This window comes from Myotis myotis, unplaced genomic scaffold (genome assembly GCF_014108235.1).
Source record: "Myotis myotis isolate mMyoMyo1 unplaced genomic scaffold, mMyoMyo1.p scaffold_m19_p_13, whole genome shotgun sequence".
Classification (NCBI taxonomy): Eukaryota; Metazoa; Chordata; class Mammalia; order Chiroptera; family Vespertilionidae; genus Myotis; species Myotis myotis.
In genome coordinates this window covers 33,716,493-33,744,487 of record NW_023416317.1, presented here as the reverse complement: position 1 = coordinate 33,744,487, position 27,995 = coordinate 33,716,493, and the positions used below count along the sequence as shown (strand labels likewise).

At 41.8% G+C, this 27,995-nt stretch overlaps 1 pseudogene; it reads left to right on the top strand.

The window, feature by feature from the left end:
* The first annotated feature begins 17,841 nt into the window (after positions 1-17,841).
* On the top strand, positions 17,842-19,829 carry LOC118668608 (annotated as a pseudogene).
* The last annotated feature ends 8,166 nt before the right edge of the window (positions 19,830-27,995 follow it).

Below are 27,995 nucleotides of genomic sequence, written 5' to 3'. Positions count from 1 at the left end.
GAGGACTGGTGATGAACAATAGGCAGAAGCAAGCAACAGAGTCCACAAACTAATAAGGAGACAAAGAGTACTTACTTTGTAAGCTAGGATCAGGCAGCTCCAACATCTGGCTCTGGGATTCCATCCCAGATATTAGTTCCAAAGAAGTAGCTATACTGGGCATGGACTATGCCTTGGGAGAGCGAGAGGTGATGTTGAGATACTGACTTAGTCATGGAAACAGGTCCAAGGCAAATCAGATCAAGTCTGATCTGCAGGTCTGACATGTTGCTAATCTAACCTTATACTCTTTCCAATTTGTTGGTTAATTTGATCTCAGAACCTGAGGCCAAATGAATGAAGTGGCTAAACATGGAGGTGAAGACAATAAATGATGGGGAGGGTCTCAGGAAGGCAGGACTTTAACGCCAACTTCCATAATCTCCATTACATCCCACATTCTCAGCTGTGAGACTGTGGAGCACAGTGGTTAAAAGTATATACTCCTACATCTAGTCTTCCTGGGTTCAAATCCTGGTTCTGCCACTTGCTAGGCATATTATTTTTGGACAAATACTTTTGCCTTAGTTTCCCCATCTAGAAGATGGGGCTAATAGTATATACTTTATATAGTTATTAGGAGAATCGAATTAAAATATGCAAAATGACTAGAGGAGTAGTTCATATATGGTAAACATTGTGTAAATATCAACTGTTAATTTAGGGTGGAGGCTTCAACTGGTATTGGGGGAGGATCTGTGTGGCTAGGAAACCAGTCATGTTATTACAAATGGGAAGATAGGGAGAAAAGCTCAAGATAATAATTAATTTGGCATCTTACTGAAGGCTGTTGGATGGCTTCAGAAAGGAGCTGTGAACAGTGTGATGAAAATGTGTCATAATTGGATAGTTTCATTTTCTTTTCCTGCGGCCTTGAATCCTCGCTCTGCTGAGAACACATTCTCATTTTTGCAAGTCTTTAAAAGGTCAGGAACTTGGAAATAAGCCTGCCCTTTGTCAGCCCTTGCTCTTTATTTGTTCTATGCAAACACAGAGAACTTCAATTCTGTTAATACCAGGAGTCCTACAAACCAGGACATTTTCTGTAACTTGTCCTGAGTCCTACAATCGCCTACGTAGAATTAGATATTCCTCCCAGTCAGGGGAAAGGATAGAACTGTGATTTAAATTGCGTTTATCTTTTTCAATAGAACATGATGGAAATAGCTTTTATTATGCCAAAGTGGGTTCAGAGAAATGAAAAGAGTTGGCTAAATTATTATTACATGTGTACACAAATTAATTACAAAAGCTTTTGGTAACTAGCTTTCATTTGGGAGGAGAAAAAGAAAGCACTCCCATAGCTTTAGCTATTTGAGAAGGCTGGTTGAAAGACACATAACAATGACAGGGATGCTCAGACATTTGGGAACAGCAGGACGTTGTAGGATCACACACAGGAAGAGGATTTGACATTCACCCAACACTGATTTTTGAAGCCCATAGCATGTGATGAACTATGCTAATTACATTTATCTCACACATAATTTTTCGTACCACAGACATATTTCAAATGCTAACACCACACGTTACTTGAAGGAGAATTAGTTAACGGTTCAGTTTTTCTATTATAAGTAATACTGCAAGAGCAAACCATGCATAGAGTTGAATTAAAATATTAATTTTCCAAGAGTTCTGGGAGTTTTATTTCTATAGATATTTAGTACATCCTCAAAATGAGTGATGACTGCCCAGACAGTCTCTAGGTTCCGGCTAACACCTGATGGCAGAGAGCTAAATGAAAGGTAGCAAACTCATTTGCTGAAACTATTTTCCCAGGCTAAAAGATAATGACAGTGATAGCCCAGCATGGGAAAAGGGGTTGAAGACAGCCAAACCAATCTGCGCACCTGCTGAGATTCAGACAATGTGATTTGAAGATGGGCTAGTCAGCCATGACTCTCAGTAAACAAATATTTCTAGAGGGTCTACTTCACATTAGGCATGACCTTGGGTGTGGTAGGAGATCTAACATAAACAAAAGTCATAACTGCTATTCCTGATAACGTTTGTAGCCCATTTCAGGGAGAAGAAACACAAAGATACTTGAATATGAGATAAAACTTCACAATGGACGGTCGCATCTGTCTATTATTACTGCCTGTTGCAATAGAGAAAAACACTTGAACAACTGAAGGGATTTGGGCTCATGTACTGGAAAGTCCAAAGGTCAGCTGGGCTACCGTCGATTTGACTGGTCAGCTCTGCAAGGTCGTTAATGTCCTGCTTTCTCCCAGTTTCTTTCCAGCCTTCCTCCCTTAGTTGGCTTCTCTCATAATTCTGAAATGGTTGTCACAGTTCCAGGTTTCACATTTGAATATTGCACTGACCTCTATGAAGAAAGAAAACTTATTTTGCAGCCTTTCAAGTAAGAGTCCTGAAATTAATGCTGAATGGACATCTTAACTCCCATGACCACTTCATTAACCTAAGGCATTTCTGAATCCACCCCTAGACCTAAGGGAAGAGGGAGCTTCCCAGCCCCAAACTTTTGGGCTGTGAAGGATAAATGGATAAGCAAAGGAGGCTCTGGGTACTGTTAAGAAAGGCAAAGAAGGCCTTGGCTGGTTGCTCAGTGGTTAGAGTATCAGCCTGCGGACTGAAGGGTCTCTGGTTTGATTCCCAGTCAAAAACATGTACCTTGGTTGCAGGTTCCCCAGCCCTGATCGGGGCATGCACGGGAGGCAAACAATCGATGTGTCTCTCTCACGTCAATGTTTCTCTCTCTCTCTTTTCACACTCCCTCCCTCCCACTCTCTCTGGAAATCAACGGAAAAAAATATCCTCAAGTGAGGATTAGAAAAAGAAGAAAAAGAAGAAAAAGAAGAAAGGCGAAGAGAAAATGGATATTGTGTAGGCAACCACCTGTGATCATGCAGGGAAATCTGAAATCTCTCCTAGAATTTGTTCTAATGTTTCACAGTTAAAATGGTAGTCATTTTGCTGAGCCTAACTCATGTGTTAAAATTTAAGCTAATTTTTCTTTTTTTCAGAACGGAGCTGGAAAGACATGAACTCCCCCCCCCCCCCCCCCCCGCCTCATAACACCTCTCCATGTTTTAAAGAAGGCTACTAGATAATGCCTGCAATGGTCATACATTCATTTCAAGTAATTTAAATTCCTTTTTCTTAAATCTTGCTTGAGAATTGCCTATTTTTCTACACCGGGAATTTTCTTTCTCTTCTCTGCATGCTCCTCAGTGCTTTAGATGTCTTGTTAAAGTAGAGTAACAATCTCAGTGGGACCCAATGCTTGCTATAGCTATCATTAATTGCGAGCCAATTATGTGCCAGTGGAGTCTATGTGGTGTCCATGCTTCAGCTAATGTAATGCTCACAGTGATGCAATGAGATATGTGATATTACCCATATGTTAAAGAGGAGGAAACATGTTCAAAGAGGTTAAACAACTTACCCTAAAGCATGATATGGCAGAGACTGAATTAGAGCCCAGGATTTTTGATTCCAAGGCCTACTTTTTGTCCATGTAGCCAAACTGCTTCTAAAGCACTCCTAGTCTAGCTCGAGTGATGCTAAGGATAACTGGTAAATGAAAATTATTCCTGCACATTATTTAATATAAGAAAGAAAAAAACGCCAGCACCTATAAGCCTGTCACTTGAAAATTATTTAAAGTTTAATATATTAAAACACACTACCCTTCTTCAGTATTCAAATTGTGTTTCCCTAATCACTTCATTCTCCTCCAAAGCCAGGTTATTGAAGCTATGGGTCAAGTGCATTATAATGTAGAAATGATTAATGATCTGTGTATGCTAATAACATTTTTATAACCCTACTTCAAGTCCCGCTGATGAACTGATTTTAGACAAGTTTACTTAGATTTGAAAATATAAGAAGATGAATACCTTTTGCTTTCAAAGTCAGAAGAAATTTACTGACTAGAGCAGTTATTGGAAAGGGTTAAAAAGAAAAGAGGCAAACAATTATGTAATGTTGAGTTTAAGGGCCTCAATTAAAGCCCTGCCAAAAAAAAGTAATTAGGCTGCACATCATCATCAGAATGAACTGGAACAAGAGAGATGAAAAATCCGGTCAGGAAGAGAGAGAGAAGTGTCATGGTACTGTCACCCTACATTAGCACAGAATTATCCTCTGGGTGACATTCTTTTTCCCTTCTCTTGGGCAGAATGCTGTTCTTCACACATTTGCAAATGTTTCTGACAGTCTCAACCCCCTCTATCTTCTAACAATCAAAGCACTGCATTTCCAAATGTCCTTTGGTCTCCTTCGTCCTAAAACTATCAACAGAATAATATATAGTAAGTAGGAGTCTGCCTGGGAAATGTGACCTGGAGAAGAACATTTGGTTTTAGTATACTTTCATTAGTAAACTTATCCTATATTATATGAAGAGACCCAGTTAATTCAACCCAAATATGAATTACTGGGAAAGTTTTCAATTACTAAGTAAAATTTTTAAATTTTCCATTCACTCTAACACAGTTTTCTGATCCACTATATATTTATCGTATAAATACATGTTATAATGTTTATAACAATTATGTTTATTATATAATATATAAAACAATATCCCCCTTTTGTTAAGCAATCACACACACATTTCCACTAACCTAACAAATTATTTTTCTTTTTTCATGTCCCTTTCCAGTTCATGTCTATATGTAGCTATAATTTGAAAGTTGCTCTAATTTCAATACAAATGCCATTTTTTTTGCTGCTTTATTCATTTCACATTGGGTGATGAACATTTTACATATTGCTATGTCAGCATGGTAAGTATTTTTAATAATTTCATAGTATTCAATTCAGAATGTCCTATGATTTACTCAACTATTTTTCTATTGTACAAATTATTTTCAATTTTTTGGATTATAAATAAACCTATCATGAATTTCATATTGCATTAAACTTTCTCTGTATTTTAATACAGATATTAAACCTTGCTGGAGTGGCTCAGTGATTGAGCTTCGACCTATGAACCAGGAGGTCCAGGTTCTGTTCCCAGTCAGGGCACATGCCCAGATTGCAGGCTCCATCCCCAATGTGGGACATGCAGGAGGCAGCCAATCAATGATTCTCTCTCATCACTGATGTTTCTCTCTCTCTCCTTCTCCCTTCCTCTCTGAAATCAATAAAAATATATGTTTAAAAAAAGAAATTAAGAAAATAAGAAATACCTTAGCTGGGTAGCTCAGTTGATTAGAGCGTTGTCCCCATACACTCAGGTTATGGGTTCCATCCATCCCCCGCCCCTTCCTGTCTTTTTCAAAATCAATTTGAAAATAAGGAATGAAGACAAATGTGCCTGATTCAGATAGTCACTATGATAGGGGCAGAAATAGAATGTTTGGGGCCAACCAGGATTCTCTGTTAACTGTGATGGCTTTGTTCTGCTGAAGAAGGCACATTCTAACCTACCTGGGAGTTACAAAGGGGACCTGGGAGCTCACCTGGAAACGCAGCCCATCCTCCCCATTTGGAGCTGCCTATTATTGTGGAAAGATTAACAACTTTGTTTCAGAAACCAGAATTGCCAGCCCTTTGGAGAACCCAAGTCTTTTTGCATCCCTTTGAAGACCCTAGTCCAGTGGTTCTCAACCTTCTGGCCCTTTAAATACAGTTCCTCATGTGGTGACCCAACCATAAAATTATTTTCATTGCTACTTCGTAACTGTCATGTTGCTACTGTTATGAATCGTAATGTAAAATATCTGATATGCAGGATGGTCTTAGGTCACCCCCGTGAAAGGGTTGTTCAACTGCCAAAGGGGTCGCGACCCACAGGTTGAGAACTGCTGCTAGTCCTTTTGCACATCTATAAACTGCCCATTTGCCCTTTTGGCTACTTCCCCTTGTAATCTTTGTCCTTCTACCCAATATAAGCAGCTGGTTTATGATGGAGTGCAAAGCAGATTTTTGTGGATGACCTGCTGCTCTCCCATATTGCTGGCAGTATTGGAATAAATAAATGCTCATAGTATGTGATTCAACCCTGTCTCTGCTTAATTGGTTTGAGTAATGACAGGCAGCATGGACCCATTGTCTGGTTACAACTACTAAAAAGGGCTTCAAGATTAGAATAATTTTAATTGAACTCCACTATCTTGAAACAAAATTACAGTCAACCTATTTTCGTGTACTCTGTAGTAGTTTTGATAGAGTTCGATGAAGCTTTGAATGTATATATGAGAACATAATACAAGCCATATGTGTAATTTATTTATTTCTTTAAAATATATTTTATTGATTTTTTACAGAGAGGAAGGGAGAGGGATAGAGAGTTAGAAGCATCGATGAGAGAGAAACATCGATCAGCTGCCTCCTGCACACTCCCTACTGGGTATGGGCCCACAACCAAGGTACATGCCCTTGACCGGAATCGAACCTGGAACCCTTGAGCCCACAAGCCGATGCTCTATCCACTGTGCCAAATGGTTAGGGCCGTATGTGTAATTTAAATAGTTTCAATAGCTACCTTAATAAAACTACAAATAAAATCTATTGTATTTAAGCCCATGTATCCAAAATATTATTTCAATATATAAATATGGAATGTTATTGAGATATTGTACAGTTTTCTCATAACTAGTCTTCAAAATGTGTTATGTATTTTACACTTACAGCACATCTCAATTCAGATGCCAATTTTTCATGATGAATACTTGATCTGTACGTGTATAACATAATTTACAGTTTAAAAAGCTAGATTTCCATACTCAAATTGCTCAAAACTTATTTAAATGTTTTCTAATAATTTAATTATCAGTTTTTAAATTTGAAGTAAAGCATGGTAAATAAAATGAAAGTTTTAGTTCCTCAGTTGCACGAGCCATATTTTAGGTAGAAGTTTTATAACTAATTATTTTGAGTAAGGTCTATAGTACACAGAATCATTAGTTACCTTAAGATTTATTTATTTAGGAAAAAAAGAATTTCCCCTCCCCCCAACAAGAAAAATCATTCACTATTTATTCTAGTCAAAATGGCATCTGGAGACCCAGTAGGTGAAGTACCAACTCTTCTTAAAGACTTGACTAGATGGATGCTACAATGAGATTTTTGTGAATACAATGTTCCCATTTGAAAAGAGAATGAGCTCTTTTAGAAGCTTTTTTTCTGAGGGAGGTAGAAAAATCCAATTAACTGTTTTCATAGCACCAGCTGGTTCTTTGGAGCTGAAAGAAATAACACCTCCCAGGAGTGAACATTTACTTCACTTCTAGTCGAAAATGCAGTCACCCCGACTCCCTAAGAGATCAGGCTACCTGTTAAGCAATATTGATGGTAATTAGGATGAAAAATAACGACAAGTAATAAGGACATGAATTCTCCCTTCTGTGGCTCTTCTTTAATCTTTATTTAATTTGTCTATATGTTTTTGGTACTATGAAATTTTTAAAAATGCATTTCAACTTCAGACTCACTTCCTGTCTTATGAGTGTGACATTTCATGATAATACATGATTCTAAAAGTAGTAATGATGCCTCTATTTTATTTTGAGAATTTCCATTGTTTAGTACTTAGTATACACCAGACACTAGTATAAGCATTTCATAAACAGCCAAAATATTTAATACTCAACAACTATGGCTGAAGTAGAAGTTAAATAACTTGTCCAAAGTCATACAGTTATGATCTTAATAGACATTATTTTAGATGACAAATTTATTATTACTGTATATTTCTAAATTTCTTCATTTTGCACACATCCTACTTATCTTTCTTCCTTCCTTCCTTCCTTCCTTCCTTCCTTCCTTCCTTCCTTCCTTCCTTCCTTCTATCTTTGCTTTCACTATTTAACCCATCACAATATGGTCTCCACTATCCAAACTGCTCTTATTGTTGTCACTAATGGCCTCCTAAGTGGCCCAAAGGACCCACTTTCAATTCTCTGGAACAATTAGTCTCTTTTGAACATTCTCTTCTCTAGATTCCTAGGGCATTCCTCTCCTGGTTTTCTCATTTTCTCCACACTCCTATTTAATCATCTTTGCTGTACTTCTTCTCTTCCATCTGCCCCTTAAAGGTAATGTCTCACGGAGATTCATATATATATAGGATTGATCAAATCAGGCCTCAGACTCATCAGAAGGGAAGCCTTCTCTACCAACATTAATTTCCTAAGTGAGCTCACCTAGTCTCATGCCTTTAAATAAGATGCAGACACTGCCAATTCAATCTCCAGTTTGGATTGAGTTCAAAACTCATATATCCATCTGCCTGCTCAACATCTTCACTTGAATGTCCAGCCAATTTAATATTTTCAAACACCTATACCTGACAGTACCCCCACCACTAATATGCAAACAAAACCAAATTTGCTTCTCTTTTCCCGCATCTGATCCAAGTTATCAAACTGAATTAACTTTAGGTCATGAATTTGGTCCCTATGTCTATTGTCACTCCTAACTCAAGGCATTGTCACTTCCTGCGGGGACCAGAATAACAACCTCCTAACTGGTCCCTAGGCTCCAGTCATGCTACTTCTTCGTACCAATTCCATGTTAACTCTCCAGCTTTATCTCTGGTCTTTTTTCCACTCGCTGTATATACCTACTTATATTGATATATAAATTATGTATACAGGCAGTCCTCGGGTTACGTCGGACTCGATACTTGTCGTTTTGTGGTTACGTCGCCATCTCCCATTTATTTATAATAAAAAATTAGTTCTGTCATTTCGATGTATGTACATATGTGCTTTATGTTTTTTATTATTTATTTACCACAAGTAAAGGTCAGGAATTGTTATCTTTATTTTAATTTTTTTTTTTTTTTTTTACTGTTTCACTTCATTACTGCTGTGTATGTGCTCCATGTGAGTGACGTAGGTGTTTATGCAGGTGGGTTCAGACTTATGGAGAAAATTGCATTACATCACGCCGTAGGAACGGATCTCCGACGTAACCCGAGGACCTACTATATAATATTTCAAGTCCTTTCTTGCCCCTAGGTCTTCAAATATACCATTTTATTTACCTGGGAGACTCTTCCTTGATCTGTTCCCTACTCATCTTCACCTGGGCACAGTAACAGCACCTACACATAGAGACCTTAGAATAATGTCTATACATAGTAAGTGCCACATGTTTATTCGTTTTTATCATTATTATTACTATTTTCAGAACTCTTTCCATGTCAGTCGACATTTCTCTTCACAGACTACATAGTTCATTTGACCATGCCAGGGGCATTTATGTTATTTTCAATCTTCCCTTATATAAATCCTTGTGCTTATGTTATTTCAAATATGTCTAGGATTAATTCCCTGGAAACAGGCTCTGAGATGAAGAGTTGTGTGTAAAAGGTATATTAGAGGTGCTCTGAAGAGCCATACAATTAACGCAGTAAAGAAGTAGAATAGGGCAAGGAAAGAAGCTGACTTGCAATCCGGTCACATCAGCTCCATGTAACCTCTGGAGCTGGGAACACTCTTTAGAGTTGTCCTAATTTGAGTTAGGAGATTGTATCCCTACATCCACCAGGAATTGGCCATGGACTACGTGTGAGGAGGGAGTATAACCCTGAGCAAGGCAGGTCCCTGAAGCTGAAGGGAGTTTCCACTGAGGAACACAGCTATGTCAGCAGCCAAGATTCCCTGCAGCTTGAGAAAAGCTGCATTGGCCTTAAAGAAGAAAGTTGGACCCAGCACCAGAGTATTCAACAGAGCAGTGTTCTCACACTTAGGGGTGATTTAAATACACATTTTAGGCCCCCACCCCCAGGGTTCCTGATTCAGTAGGTCTAGGGCAGTGGTTGGCAAACTGCGGCTCGCGAGCCACATGAGGCTCTTTGGCCCCTTGAGTGTGGCTCTTCCACAAAATACCGACTTCTGCGCATGGGCCACAAAGTTTCAATCGCACTGTACGTGTGCGCCCACACGTGGTATTTTGTGGAAGGGGCCAAAGAGCCGCATGTAGCTCGCGAGCCGCAGTTTGCCGACCACGGGTCTAGGGTAGCTTACTGTCAACACATGACTCTCTTCTGGTAATCACATATGAGCTATTAAAGTGCAAATGTGATATTCAAAAGATAGCTTCAACCATACAGAGGAGGAAGCATGGTAGATTGCAATAGCCACCAATTCCTGCCACCTACATATGTATGCCCCTTTGCAATGTGACCTTGCTGCTCCTCCCATCTAAGAAGTCTCTTTCTCCACCCCTTCCCCCGCAAATAGAATGAGATAAAAGTGACATTAACAGAATTCCAAGCTGAGGTCTCAGGATGCCATGCAGCCTCTACTTTTCCTTTCTTGGAACCCTGTGACTGCCACTAAAAGATGCCTGGGTTTGTCTCCTTGACAGTGAGAGACCACATGCAGAGAGATGCCCACTTGACAGCCATCCAGTGAGTAGGCTATCTCACATCATCCAGCCTCAATCAAGCCACCGGATGACAACTGCCTGAGAGATCCTAGATGAGATCAGTAGAAGAACCATCCTCCTGAGCACAAACCAAATTGCCATGAGCAAGAACATAAAAAATTGTTGTTTTAAGCCATTAAGTTTTCAGGAAGCTTGCTATGCAGCAGTAGCTAATTAATAGATACAAGGTGGAGGAAGAACAAGATGGAAGGAAGATAATGCCTGGGCTACCTCCTGGAGCAGAATGACCTGCTTTTCCTAGACTATGATGTGGGAGAGAAATAAACTTCTATCTAGTTTGAATCGCACATCACATACATTATTCATTTCACTTTCATATCACCTATAAAGTAAATACCAAGGTCGTTTCCTTATTTTATAAATAATAAAACAAAAATTCCTAAAATTGTAAGGAAAAAGCACTCAAGCAGCTTTGGAGCCTGTTGGGCAAGGGTCTGTGGAGCTGACTGGTGGGATGATTGCAGCACTATATTGTGAATTGTGCTTTCCATGCAGGAAAAACAACATCTTGTTTTGCAGTGACTATTTGAAAAACACTTTCAAATAGTTCTAAGCACTTTACTAATATATTCATTCAACAAAAACTTATTGAACCACTGGTATGTGCCAGGCGCTGCTCTAAGCGCTAGGGATATATCACCGCAAAAAGTGGGAAATGATTTTGAATAAACACTTCTCCAAAGAAGGAATACAAATGGCCAACGAGCCCATGAAAAGATGTTCAACATCATTGGTCATTAGGGAAATGCAATTCAAAACCACGGTGAGATACTACTTCATACCCACTAGCATGGCTAGAATCAGAAAGTCAGATAATAATGTGCTGAAGATGACTGGAGAAATTGGAATTCTCATACATTGCTGGTGGGAATGTAAAATGATGCAGCCACTCTTGGAAACAACTGGGCAGTTCCTCAAAAAGTTAAACATAGAATATAAAATGACCCTGCAATTTCTTACTTAGGAATATACCCAAGACAATTAAAATGTATGGCTACATATAAACCTCGAGTTCACAATAGCATTAGTCAACATGTCTATGAACTGATTAATGAAAAAAATGTGGTATATCCATACAAAGGAGTACTATTCAGCAATAAAAAGGAGTGAAGTACTGATACATGCTACGTGAATGAACCCTGAAAACATTTTAAGTGAAAGAAACAAATCACAAAGGCCATACATTGTATAATTCTATTGACATGATATGTCCAGAGTAGGCAAACATATCAACACAGAAAGTAGATTAAATATTGTGTAAGGCTAGAATGAATGGGAAAAAATGGATGAATGAAAGCTGAAGCGAATAGGATTCCTTTCTGTGGTGATGAAATTGGATTTGGGTGATGGTTGCACAACTCTGAAAAGATACTAAAGACCAATGAAGTGTGTATTTAAAACAGGTGAATTTTATGGTATATAAATTATATACCAATATGGCTATTCAAAAAAGGTAGAAAAGAATGGATGAGCCATGTAGATACTGAAGAAAGAACATTCTGGTAGAAGAAACAGCCATAGCAGACACATAAGGCAGAAGAACACCTGGTGTGTTGAAGGAGCAGCAAAAAAAACAGTACGTCTGGAACACAGTGAAGGAAGGGAAGGCTCACAGGACATGAGGTCAGAGAGGTAACAAGAGGCCTATTTACATATTGACTTTTAGGGCATTGTGAAGACTGTCTTCCCAGCAAATGAGATGGGGAGCCTTTGCAGGGTGGAAGCAGAAGAGTGACATTACATTTTATTTATATAATAAAATGGTAAGTCAATCTGATGTGCTGAGAAATAGACCATGGCATGGCAGGGTAGAGGCAGAGAGACAAGTTAGCTGACTATAATCCATAAAGAGATGATGGTAGCTCAGGCACCATTGGTAGGTAGTAATGGAGAAGGTAAATAGTTAGATTCTGGTGTTATTAACTCATTAAATATTCACAAATATGCTCTGAAGTAGCTAATAACATCATTCTCATTTTACAGATGAGGAAACCAAGGCCTTCTAATTCCATCGCTTCCAAAGTCACACCAGGTATAAGTAGCCAAGCTGGGAGTTAAACCCAGACTGTCTGGGTCCAGAGTCTGTGCTCTTAGTCATTGTGCTATGCCACCCCTTTGAAAGCTCATCTCTTGTCCCCTTTGCCTGTCAGTTCTGTTATGTAAACACGTTGGGATTTTTAAAAGCATACGGGCCACAGCTGCATGCTAGAATTCTCTTTCTGATAGCAATGTTCCTGGGGCTTCATCTAGCAACTCTGTATTCATATTGAAATAATTTGTTTCTATGATAAGTGAGCCAGCATCAATAAATAGACAGAAAAAAAAAGTTGAGGCCTAAAATGAGAAGGAAAGGAACAAGGCTGAAAAGCATGGCATTGCTCTCACAAGGAAGAAGAAAAAAAATGTCATGGGAAGAGACACTCTGACAAATACCACAGAGTGGATTAAATTGTGAGCCTTTGTGAATTGAAATTTTTGGTTCTACTAAAAGCCTAGATAATGAGAGTTAAATCCATTTTACGTTGGAAAGTGTTTGAATTGAATCATTGTGTAGCTTTTACTAGTTGCTTTGATGACACGCCTAACTGCAATCCTGTCCGCTCATTCTGGCCTCAGGCTGGCCTAGAGCCCAGTTTTTTATAAAACCAAATTTTGAAATGGAAAGAATTGCATGTGATTGGCTTTTCTTTTGCTTCCTCCAAACAATGGCCTATCAAGGAAATATCAGAGCATTTCACCAGAATTTATACATCATTCTCTCTCCCTCTCCGCCCCTCCCTTCATCCTCTTTAAATCTCACCCATACCCCCTCCACTTGAAGAAGAATATTTCATTTTCAGTTCTACTCTGTATTTCAGCTCCTCATGATCATGTGAAACTCACCCCTTTTACTCTTTCTCTGCATCCCTTCACCCTGTTACCAGAAAGGGGACCTGGCCATGAGTGGGTCTGCCTAGGGCTGGCCAGTAGTGTGTGGGTTCTTACTTTGTACAGGAAAAAATTCAGTAGAGGACATCTATTAAAGCGGGGGACAGTGAAACTAGAAAGGGCTGGGAAAGGAACTTAAGCTGGTTGGCTTTGGCTCACTATAAAGTCAGAGGAAAGGAGGCCTTGGGGACAGATTCAGGGGGTTTGTCTGGGATGAACTGCCCCATTGCTGCCCTGGTTGCAAGCCTTGTGGGGTCCCTTAGAGCTTAGGAGATGCATGCCTGTGGGGAAAGAAGGGGCTGAGGGCATGCTCCTGGGAGAGAGAGCATGCACTGGGACCTTTGCTTTGAGGGGTTTGAAAGGCTGGGTGTTTAGGGGAGGTCTAAGGGGAGGATTTCATTAGATATTCACCAGCTTTATGCTGATGTACCAAAATGAGGTTTATTCTCTTAACTTCATCTGTCCTTGGTATGGTTGGCAAATGGCACTAATTATATTTCTGCTATCTGTCTCCCAGAGTAGGGTGATTTGAGCTATTTACCCTCTGGTTGAGGAGAAGTGCAAACCATTTACTCTTAAGTATTATCCCTGGTTTAAGGAAGATAGGATTTACTAGATGGCTGCAACTCTTGGCATCTAGATTTTCTAGATGGTTGCAAACTGCTGTTTAACTATCTGTCTCAGTTTCCCTATTCTGCTTGTCCTGGCTTACTGGCCTGTGTCACCCCTATCTCCACCCTGCACCCAGTAGGATATGATGGCTGGAGCAGCAGCTGCCATCTTACAGCTGGAGGGGAATGCCAAGAGAATTCCAGAGTGCAGCTCATGCTGAGATGCTGACCATGCTCTGGAATCTTCCTCCTCCAGACTTATATGAGACTAGAGGCCCAGTGCATGAAATTTGTGCACTGGTAGGGTGCTTAGTGGCTGCTGGCTGCTGGCCGGGCCTCCCTCCCTTTCCCAGGCCAGTCCCGTCCTCTGATTGAACTCCCGGTGGAGGGGACAATTTGCATACTATACTTTTATTACATAGGATATTTATATGATTTCATTGCTGCAATCTAGTTTTCTATTATATCAGAAGGTATCTTAAGGGATGGAGTAATTACCAACCTCACTTTTTCTCTCTCTTCAACTTTCTCCCAGTTATTGATTTCAGGTTGGGGTGGGGGTGAGGATAGAGAGTGGTTTTACCTCCACCTGTCCCTCACCCAGTACCCAGCCACACTGGATCTAAATTTCTCCACACCTGGATCCTTCCCTCCAATCCCCAGAGTAATCAAGCCCTCTTCTGACTCCAGTGAGCTCAGAAAACAAAGAACCTTGTAAGAGTCAGAAACCACTTTCCAAAATAACACCTGATGTTCCCACCGTGGTCTGTGTTGCGTGTAAAGGACAGTCTAACAGCCACTTCCCACTGACTCTCCTCTAACCCCCCTTCTTTCTAGGAACTCTTCTGAGTTCTGATTTTGTAAAATACTATACATTATTTTTAAATTTATTTCCTTGGTTTAACCTGCTTAAATATTTCCCCCAATACAAAAGCAATTCAAAAAGTAATACATTTTTGTCAATGGTATGTATTTTTAAAAAGTTTGGGTAGTAAAACAATTTCTTGCCTTCTCTTATAGACACAGTGCATTTTAAGACTTGAGTTTGCACGCACTGCTAATATCTGCTTCTACAGCACTTTAATAAATTCAGTTCAGCCAAATTCCTTGCTTTCCCCATGCTCTTCCGCTGCTGTGGCATTCTGCTGTGATTGATGGAAGCACTGAACAATGTGCTGGCATATTAAAAAATTTTATTTGGGCTGCCTAACTTTCTTGTGATAAAAAAAAAAAAACACCTTTAGTATACCTACTAAAGCAATCTTGATTCTCTATCAAGACCCTCTGGTGTTGCTTTGCCTCCTTGATCTTTCTCATATTTTATGAGTGTGAATGAACATAGAATCTATCTCGGACTCAGGAGTTGCATACACTGTTTCTGCAGAGTTGTTTTTCATCACAAACTAATAAACAGTAGAAAAAGCTCTCTGTGGAGCTTGTTCACCACATCAGATCTCCTCTGTAACACTGTTTGGAAAATTAAAGAAAGGCCAAGAAATCAGGCACATCCACAGATATATGGCAACCTCTCTGATAAGGTTGTCATGTGGGATTGGTGACAGGGCCTATCTCTGCAGAAATAAAAGGATGTCGTGACACTGTGACAGGAAACTGTTTAATGCATTGACAATTTTCTTCCTGGAGGCTACAGCTCTGATCTATCTCCTTCACATTTCACTGAGAAAGGTACTTAAAGTCTAGCCAGATAGAAATATTTCTGAATTGATTTAAACTGAAAAATGGCATTAGGTCTTTTTCTTCTTTGTTTGCACTATATGGAAGCAGTTCTCAGGAGAAATGGAATTCAGCCCCATGTAACATCCTTTTGAGTTTACATAGTGCATCTACTCAGGTTTGCTCCAGGGGAGGGCTTGCTGTTTGACTGCCATAAGCCACCTGGAATCTCCCAACAAGGCTGAGTACTGTGTAAATGACATTGCAAAACAAGCAGGCCTGTTTTAAATCCACTTCAAGAGGGTTTGCATTGAAAAACTGAAAGGACTTGATCATAAAAAACTGTGACCATGGCCTTGAGGACAGTGTCAATGGTGTCTCCAATCTTTATGTCTTCGGACTCTTGAGACAGGGCAATTCCATCTGGCAGCAGTGGCAGATGGGAAACCTGGGGCTGCAGGGAGGCAGGGTGGCATGGCTGTGATCCCTGATCTGCCGCTTAGCAGCTATGTGACTGTGGCAGACACACCCTAAGGAGATTGCCAATGAGTCACACCCTTGTACAATCCTCTTTCCTTGAGTGCAAGTGGAATCTACGGTAAACATGATGGGATAGCACTCCCATGACTACTTTCCTTTATATATGACTCCATCTTAGTAAACTGGAGTGAGATATTCTCCTGCTGGCTGTGAAAACATAGCCATATGAACTGCTTATGTAAAAGGCCATGTGGTGGTTAACTGCAGGCAGCCTTGAGGAACTAAAGGCCTTCAGCTGATAGCCAGTAAGCAGGCCTTGAAAGAAAGAAATTTTCCTAACACCCTAAAAGAGTTGTTGGCAAATGGATTCCCCAGTTGAACATCCAGATAAGAATATAGCCTATTTGACACCTTGATTGAAGCCTTGTGAGACCCTGACTGGATGACCTAACCAAGTTGTGCCCGGATTCCTCCCATGGGAACTTTCAGGCAATAAATGTGTGTTGTTTTAAGGCACTAAGTTTGTAGAAATTTGTTATGCAGCAAAATAAAGTTAATATGATGATCTAGAACAAGTTTCTTTTCTCCCTGAGTCTGTTTCCTCACCCATAAAACGTGGATAATAATACCTACTTATAGATAGGTTTAATCACCAAATGAAATAATGGCTCTTGCTAAAATAGTTGTTCTATTGTATCATTAATAATCTTATTATTTGGGGGATACATGGCCCTACTAGATGCATCATATGGCTGGACAGGTGATAGAAGAAATGGTCCTACTCCTGGGGCCAACCATAGAAGTGGGGCAAAGGGCAAGGCATGGTGACCAACACACCCAATAGCCAATGGTCAGCAATTAAGATCTAAGAAAAAAAGGCTGAGTCCTAATCCATGGGTGAGTCACTGAATTTAATTTCCAAATGGGCAACACTGGAAAATCCGGTAGGCAGGCAATTATGTGAGCCATAGCCAAACTAGGGCAAGATAATGGGACCCAGAACACCAGTCTGGGTTTCAGGAACTGAAGTCCAATCTGGCCCCTAGCCCACAAGAGCCCATGGAAAGCCATGCATGAGGAAAAGGAAGCACAACCAGCTGACCTGATTCAGTGGCTGAAACAGTGGTCTACTAAATCTTTTTCTGATCACCCACTATGTGCCCAGCAATGTGCTAAGCACAAACAGTACCAGGAGGAGTGGGAGGTTCTCCCTGCCCAAATGAGTGGCTACAAGTTAAACTCTAAGACTAACGCTGGAATTTCATTTTCAAAACTGGGATTCTAAAATTGGAGGGCAACCAGGGCCAAGTGCCAGTATATTTGGGTGACAGTGGGGACTTTGAGGCTGCTTATGTTCTTGGCTGACACTTGGGAGAATCAGAAATACATAAAGAAGATGGGCGTTGCGCTCCACCTGCGAGGAGAGGGTGGGATATAGAGCCAGGTGTCCTGGTGCTGTAAGGCCCCTCAGGGCCAGGCGCCAGGCGTCTCTGAGCTGGTTCTTGCTTTGACACTGGGCTACCTGCAGGCTCTGGCTGGGAGCCCTCGGAGTAGCCACTATGGCCAGCACCAGGAGCACTGAGCTGGGGCACTTGGAGGAACAGGACAAAGGCCCTGGCCAGGATCGCCGAGAGGGATGCCCAGCTCATCTGGGGGCAGTAGCAGCTCGGCCTCCAAGGGGATCGAGCTTATCCCCAGCTCCACACAGAGTGCCCACTGCAGCTTCTGCCACTCGCGGGACCTTCAGGCCCTGAATTCTGAGAAGAAGGCGAAGAAGGTGTGCTTCTACCGCTACTTCAAGGGCTGGTGTCTGCCATCTCCAGCGACTGCTCCTGATCCTGCCCCAGGGCATCTACACCATGGATGCCAGCAAGTGAAGTGAAGGAAAGTAAAGATTTCATCAAACCCAAGTTAGTCGCTGTGATTCGAAGCGGAGTGAAGCCTAGAAAAGCCGTGCGGGATCCTCCTGAATAAAAAGACCACTCATTCCTTTGAACACGTCTTAACCGGTATCACTGAAGCCATTCAACTAGACTCAGCAGTGGCCATGAGGCTCTGCACACTGGACAGAAAGCAGGTTACATGCCTGCAAGACCTTTTTGGTGATGACAATGTTTTTATCACATGTGGACTCAAAAATTCCCTTACGCCCAAGATGATTTTGTCCTAAATCACAGCGAATGCCTTGTCTTGAAGTCATTGTGTTCTCACTCCTCAGCTAAGAGTTCTGGATCCAAGAGCCCTGAGCCCTCTCGTGGCAGCCAGTCATCAGCCTCAGTTAATGAAATCCCCGGCAGCCAGCTCTCCACTCCTAAGTCGAGGATATCCTCCAGTTCCTCTCCAACTAGCCCAGGAAGTTTCAGAGGATTAAAGCAGATTCCCACACATGGCAGATCTTCTTCCAACATAAATGGCGGGCCTGAACTTGACCGTTGCCTGAGTCCCAAAGGCGTGAATGGAAACAGGTGCGTTGAATCATCGACTCTTCTCGAGAAATACAAAATCAGAAAGGTTATTGGCGATGGCAATTTTGCAGTAGTAAGAGTGCGTGGACAGGTCCACCAAAAGGAGTTTGCCCTAAAGGTGACACACAAAGCCACATGTTGTGGAAAGGAACACCTGGTCAAGAATGAAGTGTCCATCCTGCACCAAGTGAAACATTCAAACATCATCATGCTGGTGCAGGAGATGGAAGCGGCCAGTGAGCTCTTCCTGGTAATGGACTTGGTTGAAGGTGGAGACCTCTTTGATGCAATTACCTCTTCAACCAAGGACACTGAGCGAGATGGCAGTGCCCTGGTGTACAACCTGGCCAACGCTGCCAGGGACCTCCATGGCCTCTACATGGTGCACAGGGACATCAAGCCAGAGAACCTCTTGGTGTGTGAGCATCCCGATGGAACCAAGTCCTTGAACCTGGGAGACTCCGGGCTGGCCGCTGTGGTGGAAGGCCCCTTGTACACAGTCGGTGGCACACCAACTTGCGTGGCTCCAGAAATCATTGCTGCAACCGGCTATGGCCTGAAGGTGGTCATTGGGCGGCAGGCGTGATCTCGTACATAGGTCTCTGTGGAGTTCCACCATTTTGAAGTGAGAACAATCTCCAGGAAGACCTCTTTGATCAGACCTTGGCCTGGAAGCTCAAGTTCCCAGGCCCCTCCTGGGAAAACGTCAGGGGCTCCACTAAGGAATGAATCAGCCAGATGCTTCAGGTCAGCTGCGGGACAAAGCCTGAGTCACCCCTGGGTGTCAGATGACGCCTCCCAGCCGAATAATATACAGGCTGAAGCAGGGGTCCTCAAACTTTTTAAACAGGGGGCCAGTTCACTGTCCCTCAGACCGTTGGAGGGCCGGACTATAGTTTAAAAAAAAACTATGAACAAATTCCTGTGTACACAGCGGCGGCAAAAACACCCAGCGGGCCAGATAAATATTTTCGGCGGCCGCAGTTTGAGGACCCCTGGAAGGAACCGGCAACCTCAAACAGCACTTTAGTAACGCGCTTCCCAAACAGAACAGCACCACCACCGGTCCGTGATCATGAACACGGCTCCAGATAAGCAGGGGCAGAACTGCAGCGCCCGAGATGGAGCCCACCTGTCCATTTCCTCCCTCCGCCCAGGAGCCCCCTGTGTGCGGGCGGCAGCCCTGGCCCCTGACACCCCAGAATCTCCTCGCCTCCCCGCCACTGTGCCCCTGCTCTCCCACCTCCCTGGGCTGTGAGCACACAGGGACCGGGCGTCTCCACCGTGACTGACCCCCAGGGCCTGCGCCTCCCTGTGCTGGCCGCTGGCTGTGGGCTCCCACGGGCTCTGTCCTCAGCGCCTGGGCTGGCATATGCAGTGTCAGCTTTGGGGACATATTCGGAGCGGCTTGTTTTCAATGGCCCGAGTTTCCGTTCAATGGATGTTTTACAGCATCACCAGGAGAATGTGCAACCTTTTCCCGGCCTTTAATGCATTTTAATAGAAACACTTTGGATGAGCCAAGACTTTTCTTTCCCTTATTTAAGTAACTCAGAGTGTTCCTTTTCTTACCGAGAAGTTAGACCTGCATCTGTCCCTGGGTAGGTGTCCTGTAGGGGGAGGCGGGGCGCCTTCCCTGCTGCCGGGTTGGAGGACTGGCTTTCCCACGGAAGAAATGAGCACCTGAGAGGACAGTGTGCCATCGGACACGAACCCCACCCCGAGGCTGTCAGGTGCCACCACAAAGAGGGGTCGCGGGGCTCTCTTACAACACTGGCTATTTATTTGTACACAGACCACAGGGGGAGGTGATGTTCCTGGACATTGTGTGTTTCTCCCCAACTCTTCCCACATGGGAATTAAAAATGCTAATGAAGTTGACCTTGGGCCTTTTTCATGAACTGCCTCGTGCATCATGGGTTCAGCCACCAGCGGAGCGGGATGAACTAGGTGTCCTGAGCCGCCTCAGCCTCCTTCCCTCACCGGCTTCTCCTCGGGAGCCGGGGCAGCAGCACTGGCAGAGGTGCCTCGCAGACCCCTTGGTTACTAACCTCCTGGAAGGCTGCTGGCAGCTTTTCCTTGTGTTCCACCACCTGCTCTTTTAAATAATTGTGCATAATCCGTGTATTTGTTTTACCTGCTCATCTTCTAACCTGGTGGGCCCTGTAGTTCCTTCACATTGTTAGATTTTTGCCTCCTACAAGCGTATCCAACCTGCAATATACTCTTCCTTATTGAGGAGAAAAATAAATAAAAAGAAGATGGGCCTTGGGTTTCTGGAAGATGATAAGGAAAACTGCTGTGAGGCAACAGGGTAAGAGAAGGAGAGCTTCCTATACTCTGGAAAAACGAGATATGAGAAGCAAATGAGAAGGGCTGTAAATCACTGGGTAATCAAAGCAAAAGCTATTCTGCAGGGCCCTGTGGAAAGCTATCGGAAGACAAAAAGTCAGGTCAACTCTCTGTGACCGAAAAAGCACAAAGCTATCAAGTCTTTAAACTGAAGGGACTCAGCTTGCTATTTCCGATGGCATTCAGGAGTGGCTGCCACTCTCCTCCGGGAATTGGGAGGAGGGGGCTCCTGGTGGATGTTGCTGTACAAGGAGAAAGATAACTTGAAACATACTTGTTCTCTGCACTGCGTCCTGAAAACTGAATTGTGATGATAAAGATCAGGCCATTGTGCTGAAGCACTGAACTCTTCGTGAAATAATAGCCCAAGTGCTGAACTCTTATTTCTCTCTTTGTTGGATAAGGGAAGATTCTGGCTATCACCTGACTCTGTACAGCTAGAAAGATGGAGCATTCGTCACTGCATGACTTGTGGTCAAAGTTCTCTCTGATGAAGGGAGCCAGCAGGACAATTATCCAATATAGAAGGGCAATGCAGACCATGAGTATCCAGAAGAGGAAAATTCTTGAGGGTGAAGGAGGGTAAGAATAGAATTGGCAAAGGGGTGGGGAAGTGGTTAGTTGTATACGTGAAATGCAACAACAACAAAAAACCAGATGGACTCCAGCTCTCACCCAAAAAGGATATAAGAAGAGAAAAAAGCTTGGACTCAAGTTTGGGAGAGCGATCCTAAAAGCTGTTGATGTCCCATCCTCCTGGAGAATATAAAGCACATGAATTTTGGCAGCAGAGACAATCTGGCTAATATAGGGAATTCTGGCTAAAACATATTCATTTATGGACATAGAGCTGAATGGTGTCATTGACATCAACTGCTAAGAAGATTCTGGACTAGAAACAAGGGCTAAAGGGAATTCTCACAGTGGTTCCAGTAGCTGACACATACTGGGCTGACTCCAAGTTGGTTTTCCCACTGATAATACCATGGTTTCCTTTCCTAAATGTCATAGCTGAGACCTTGTCAGTCCCTTCTTGGAGAAGAAAGCAGATACCCCATCTTAAATCTTCTTGAATGCCAAGATATTTCTGTGGTAAGGGATGTGGTCCAGTTGTCTAAGTCATATCAGCTCGTCTATGGTGGCAGGCAGTAGATTTTTTCAAAAAAAAATAACTACTTATTAGCAGCAATCTTGAAAGCATGATTGATTCCTCTCTAGGCTGGTTGCTTCTCTATCTGAAATGCTAGGCACAAGTTCTTTGAAAGTGGTTTCACATGATTTTGGACAATGCCTGCACAGGTATGCAAATGCAATGAAAATCACACTAGGTCATTGATAACTGTAGGTACTGGTAGGTGACAGATGTGAAAGAAATGAGTTCCTGATCATTAATAGTGGAATAGAGCCTGGCTGGTATGGTGCAGTGGTTGAGCATCAACCCATTAACCAAGAGGTGTCTGGTTTGATTCCTGGTCAGGGCACATGCCTGGGTTTCAGGTTCAATCCCCAGTAGTAGAGGGTGAGCAGAAGGCAGCCAATTGATGTCTCTCTCTAATCGATGTTTCCATCTCTCTATCCCTTTCCCTTCCTCTCTCTCTAAAAAAAATAAATTAAAAAACATATTTTAAAAAATATAGTGTAATAGATTTTTTATTTAATCTTTAAAAACTGAACTTTGAACTTTTTATGAGTAAAATTGAAGTAAAAATGTGTCTTCCATTTTGAACTTAATGTAGTGTTTATAAGAATGCTGTAGTAATCTGACTATGCAATTACTCAGCAATTACTAAAAGAATTATACATAGTTGTATAATTCTATACATTATTTACTTAATCAAATAATTGCAAGTTTAAAGAGATGCCAAACAGTTCAAAATGCCAAATGTTGATGTCAAAACTAATGAAACCTTAGAAAACAGATTAAATAGATCACAGATCGAAAAGAACTAGTGGATGAGGAAGACAGACAGACAACCCTGAAGAAAAAGATGACTACAAAAAGAGATGAAGAGCATACAAAAATCCCTCTGAGAATTTCCTGTATTAACCAGATTACCTCTGCTGCCCATATTTCTGTACTTTGCTTTCTGCAGGATGATGGGACATTAATGAGTTTTAGCATTGCTCACCCAAACTTCATTCTAGGCAGTCTTACTTCCTAAATTCCTTTTGGGTAAGAGCTAGAGTTCACCCTATACAATAAAAGGCTGATATGCAAATCGACCAAACGCTGGAATGATTGATTGCTATGATGCGCACTGACCACCAGAGGGCAGATGCTCAACACAGGAGCTGTCCCCTGCTGGTCAGTGCACTCCCCCAGGGGGAGCACTGCTCAGCCAGAAGCTGGCTCATGGCTGGCAAGTGCAGCAACCATGGTGGGAACCTCTCCCACCTCCATGGCAGCACTAAGGATATCCCTTGGGGAGTGGGCCTAAGCTGTCAGTCAGACATCCACTGAGGGCTCCCAGACTGCGAGAGGGTGCAGGCTGGGCTGCGGGACCCACCAGAGTGCACGAATTTCGTGCACTGGGCCTCTAGTCCATACATAATCAAATAGCAGGAATTATCTTGAATAGTCCATAAGCAGTAATCAACATAGGTGGCGCACATGTTAGGAAATGGCCACACCTGTAAACATGTTCTCTTTTCCTATAGCACTCCCTTTTAGTTCAATTTGATACAAACACCCCTTTCATACTCAGAATAGAACAATGTCCCATTACTTCAGCCTTTTTATGACCATTAACAAATTATAGGGGGAAAAAACAATTTTGACAGAATCTGCTCATACATTCTGGAACTCTATGGTGCTTACTCAAAGCAGTCAACCATTAGATTCATTAAGTGTGGTTATCTAAGAATAGGATTATTAAACTTATAATTAAGCTTTTAGATCAGTAGATAAAATATGTGAATGTGTTCGTCTTCTGTTGTTGCATAACAAACTGCTTAAAGCAACATGCATTGCTTATCTTCACAGTTTCTGTGGGTCAGGAGTCCAGGCAAGATGAAACTAGGTCCTTTGCTCAGCATCTCACAAGGCTGCACTCAAGGTGTTGAGTGAGGTTGTGGTCTCCTCTAGAGGCTCAACAGGGGAAGAATCCACCTTCAATCAGATGTTGGCAAAATTCCCTGACTTGTGGTTGCTCAGGCAGAGGGCCCTGATTTCTCGAAGACTGCTGACTTGGAGGACACCCTCCACTCCTAGAGGCTGCCTGCAGATCCTTGCACATGGACTTTCCAACATGGCCATGGACTTCATCGAGCCAGCCAGCAAGGAGAGTGTTTATAGCAAAATGGAGGCTTATATAACATAATTATGAGTCATCTCTCATTACCTTTATTATGTTCAGTTGGTGAGAAGGAAATCATAGGTCTCATTTTCACTCAAGGGGAGAATATTATCCAAGGCTGTGAACGCCAGGAAACTTAAATCATTGAGGTCTTTCTGCACAGTAGATACTCAATATTAAGATCTTTTGAAAGGATGTATATTTCTCTCAGGAGTTAAGTAGGGAGAGCTGATGGCCATGGACCCCAAACAACAATGACTATTCTGCACTAATGCTCTCTTACACTTTTGTGGTCTTTATTCCCACAATTTAACATGGAAAGGATTCACCTTCTCAGGCACCAGGGCATGCAAATGCAGCAGCAAACGGCAACCAAGCCAAATATTCTCTGGAGGGCATCTCAGCAGACACCCAGTCACCTCAGAGAAGGACCAAAGAGGCCTCCCTCCTCTCTGCACTTGAAAGTGCCCATGTAGCAGAATCCTTTCTCTGAAAATTAAAGTCTGGTTTTATCTGACTTTACAAAACAATCAACTAAGTATAATAAATTCACCCACTGCTTGTGCGTACTCTAGACTTACTATGGCATCGACTTCACTTTATTTTACCTTGCATTTCTCCAAAAATATATTTCTTTCCGATCTTTTCATGGAAAATTTCCATACAAGAGCCCCATGACACGCTTTACATGGATCCGGCTCCAACCTTGTTTTATGTCCTTGAAAATATCCTCAAGTGCCAAGTAACCCAACAACCTGAAGTTGGGAAAGACTCCAGTCCCAACCACACTGAAATTGCTAATAAAAAGAGAAACGACTTGACTGGCTGGAAGTGCCTGAGACTTCTAGGTGTCACCATTATGTGGCTGTGCTTCAGCGCTCTGAAATAATGGCACTTTAATCTCAGGTCCACCTATCACTGTCTGAAGAAGGAAAAATGCTGAAGTCATAAAATATGGAGGAAAGGTGAAGGTATTGCCTCATTACCTATAAAATATGGTTTCATTTCAAAGCTGCAATAGAATTCTTTTTCTTTCTAGTACTAAGAGCTATTTAGTCTTATATGCTCAAACTTTCACTTCATGGCTTAATGTGAGAAAATCTCATTTTGCTTTGAAATTCCAGGTTTTTTTTTTTTTTAAACTTTTCACTGTAAATAATGGGTTTTCTTACTCCTGCTGAAATGCACGTCATTGTCTATAATAGAGACTCAGCAGGGTCCTGGTGTTCTGCAGAGGGAAATGTGCATAGGGCAGCAGCATATAGCCCAGGGCATACTGGTTAAAGTCTGAATAGGAAACACCCTGAGGCATATAATGTGTCTGAAATGAATTAATTAGATATTATTATACACAGATGCTTTGTGTTTACTTGACTCCTTCGCATAATTGACAACCTTCTTCTAAAACAACAAAAACAAAACAAACAAAAAAAGCCCAACAAAAACCCCTCTTGTTTATTCTGGAACACTATATGTCACTTATACTATCCTATTGCACTTAATGGTACTCTCTTTTTAAAAACCTATCTCTAATCCCTAAAATTCTTTCAGGTCTTTACCAGCATTTAAAGCCTGGCTTTGCTATAGTATACAAGCTTGCAAATCAGTCTATATGTTTCACCTCAGCGAGCCTCAGTTGCCCCATCTATAAAATGGGGCTAATGATAGCACCCACTTATATTGTGATGATTACATTGACAGCACACATAAAGCACAATCCTAGACAATGCTTGGTTTATCATAGGTATCATAGGCCTCTCATATTCCCTTCTTTCCATGTGTTACCAGCCTCAGAGACCTCATCTCCCTGCAGCTTTAACAATCACTGCATTTAGATAATGCCCAAATTGAAATAATCAATTTTGGTATCTCAGGCACCATTCTTGCATCTTCAACTTCATGGTGGGCATTTCTCTGTGATAGTTCATCTGCCCCTCAAAAACATTGCGCCTAAAATCAATTTTAACTCTATTCTCCTTGAAAAAAAAAATAGACTCTGTAAAAACATTTGGCAGTTCCTCCAGGAATTCAACCTAAAGTTACCGTATGATCCAGCAATTCTACTCCCTAGTATACAGTCAAGAGAGTTGAAAACAAATATCCACACAGAAACTTGTTTGTGAATGTTCATAGCAGTATTATTCATAATATCCAAAAAGTAGAAACAACCCAATGTTCATCAACTGATGAACAGATAAACAAAAATGTGGTATATCTATACAAGAGAACATTATTTGGTAATAAAAGGAAATAAAGCACAGACACATGTTGCAACATGGATGAACCTTGAAAACAGGCTCAGTGAAAGAAGACAGACACAATGTTCATATATTGTATGATTCTATTTATATGAAATGTCCAGAAGAGGCAAATCCACAGGAGTAGAAAGTAGATTAGTGCTGTTGGGGCCTAGAGGGGATGGAGAAATTGGGAGTGACAGAAAATGGGTGCAAGGTTTCTTTTGGGGGTGATGAAAATGTCCTGGAATTGGTGTTGATAGTTGCACAGCATTATGCACATGCTAAAAGCCACTGAAATGTATACTTTAAAAATGATAAAATGATGATTTTTATTTTATGTGAATTTTATGTCAATTTTAAAAGAAGAAAAAGCAACCTCTGTAGGCAGAGCAGTGACACTAGCTTGAAGCAAAGGGGGTTGGGCCAGCGATGCAGAAAGGGATCTTTGATCTCCAGCAAACCAAGGTACTCATTAAGGGCACCAGAACAAGGTCCTGAGGGGATGTCACTATGCTCACTTCTAAGCAGTTCTCGGAATCTGACTCCCTGAGGCTCAACCAAATGGGTCATTTATGCAGCTTTGCTGAAATATATTCAAATCCATACCTAACGACCAAAAAAGAAGTGAAGATTGAAGGGTGAAAATAGCCTAAGAAAGGGCTTGAAATAGAAAAGAAGCTCCTCAGGGACACATTTGTTATATTCATTATTGCCAGGTTCAACGGGAAGGGCAATGAATCATTTGCTCTGAATACATTTAATATTTCCCATGTACTGTCTGTTTATGTCATTCTCTTTCTCCCTGCTTCTTTCCTCTTTAATCAAAAGTTTGACCATGAAGACAAATAGGAGTTCTGGAACTTCACAGATTTTGTAAGTAAAGCAAAATCCAGTCCCTTCCAGGGACTCGGCTGGAAGTCAGGTTCTTTGATGGTAACCTGTCAGATGACCTGGTTTAAGGTGATGAGAATATTTCGAGGAGCTTTTAAAGACATGCTATACCTGCCTTTTTCAAAACTGTATTAATCTTCTGGTTTTGGAAAAGTTCCCATGAAAAGGACTTTAGAGAAAAACATTCCCATATTGCTCCCCCCTCCCCCCCGACTGTGGAACAGATCTTAGCAGTCTCTAAAGGAATCCATGTGTTCCCACAGATGGCTGTTGAAAAATGAATCATGCTTATCCATTTAAGAAAACAGAGAGAAAAGAACAAGGAATACAGAACTTTGTGATGTAGCCAAGTCGTGTTCAGGGTCTCATGAGTGGCCAAAGTCAAATAATCTGGGGTTAGTTTGCTCCTCCCAAATTCACTCTCCCCAGCCTCAATTTTTATAACAGACAGTTATAAAAATTTCCAAAAGAGCAGCCAGTACCCTCTAACCTCTGTTGTGCATCCTATGATCTGGAAATGGTTAGGAAAAGCTGGTGCACTCTACCTGGTTGTATTAGTTTGCTAGTGCGGCCATAACAAAGCACCACAAACTGAGTGGCTTGAACAGAAATGCACTGCCTCACAGTTCTAAAGGTTAGAAGTCT